The sequence below is a fragment of the Temnothorax curvispinosus genome, unplaced genomic scaffold, assembly GCF_003070985.1.
Source record: "Temnothorax curvispinosus isolate PA1 unplaced genomic scaffold, ASM307098v1 QBEX01003393.1, whole genome shotgun sequence".
Classification (NCBI taxonomy): Eukaryota; Metazoa; Arthropoda; class Insecta; order Hymenoptera; family Formicidae; genus Temnothorax; species Temnothorax curvispinosus.
The window spans coordinates 36,226-37,341 of record NW_020213173.1 but is presented as its reverse complement, the minus strand read 5'-3'; the positions used below and the strand labels follow the sequence as shown (position 1 = coordinate 37,341).

The following is a 1,116-nucleotide window of genomic DNA, read 5'->3' as shown; positions in this document are numbered from 1 at the left end:
GAGAGAGAGAGAGAGAGAGAGAGAGAGAGAGAGAGAAAGAGAGAGAGAGACTATTTGCGTGTCTGATTACATATGTCCTCCGGGGCGAAGCCCGGGTAACCAGCTAGTATATATATATATATATATGTATATGTATATATATAAAAGAACACTTCAGATTGCTTTAATACACTTGTAAAATGTTCTAATATTTGAAAAGATTGGTTAAGAACGACATACACAACGACAAATATCTTGTTGTTGGCAACACTGCTGATTGAGTTAATCGTGGTTGATTAAAGTTAATCGGCGTTGGTCGAAGTGGCCCTTTTAGTCGTCGAACTACATCCGTTGAACTGAGCACGTGCACAAGCTGCTCGTCGGATTAGTGACAAAGTGACAATAAAAAGGCTTGAAGAACAACATCTACGTGTGAAATTTTTCTCAAGTTTGCAGAAAAATTTATGAAATTTTGACAACAAACCGCTATTTTCCCTTTTCTGGTATAAATATTATTAGTTGTCGAGCTACAGCCGCTGAACTGAGCATGTGCACAAGCTGTTCGTCGGATTAGTAACAAAGTGACAATAAAAGGACTTGAAGAACGTGTGTGTGTGTGTGTGTGAAATTTTTACCAAGTTTACCAGCAGCAAAATTGTGTAAAATTGTGTGAAACAAGTTGTGCACGTGCTCAGTTCAGAGAATGTAGCTCGACAATTAATGTTTATAGCACAATTAACTAATGTTTAAAGCAAAACTTGTCGTTCAGTAGCACAGCGCACTATCTCCCTGATAACTGCCAACGATAGAAAACGAAAAAAAATTTCTTATCGTTTTTAAGGCTCCTAGGCTCTTTCCCGACATCTCATGAGATGTGAGAATTTGATTAATGTCTTATCTGTCTGTTGTTAATGTTTTATATGTACCGATAAGATACGATTAAAAATGATACAGATATAATCGTTTTTAATAGTTTTCTATCGGAGATAATTACCAGGGCTGTGCCAGTTGGTGCGCTATTTAAGAAGTTCGGTCTTTTTTTAAACACGCCTTGTATGTGTGTGTGTGTGTGTGTGTGTGTGCACGTTACATATATATATATATATATATATATATATATATATATATATATATATA

At 35.8% G+C, this 1,116-nt stretch overlaps 1 protein-coding gene across 1 annotated transcript in view; it reads left to right on the top strand.

The window, feature by feature from the left end:
• The first annotated feature begins 268 nt into the window (after positions 1-268).
• LOC112452422 overlaps positions 269-1,116 on the top strand; it is a 2,418-nt gene continuing 1,570 nt past the window's right edge. Inside the window, exon 1 of the mRNA XM_025012620.1 lies at positions 269-482. The gene's annotated coding sequence lies outside the window, so the exon portion shown is untranslated. The remainder of the gene's footprint in view (positions 483-1,116) is intronic.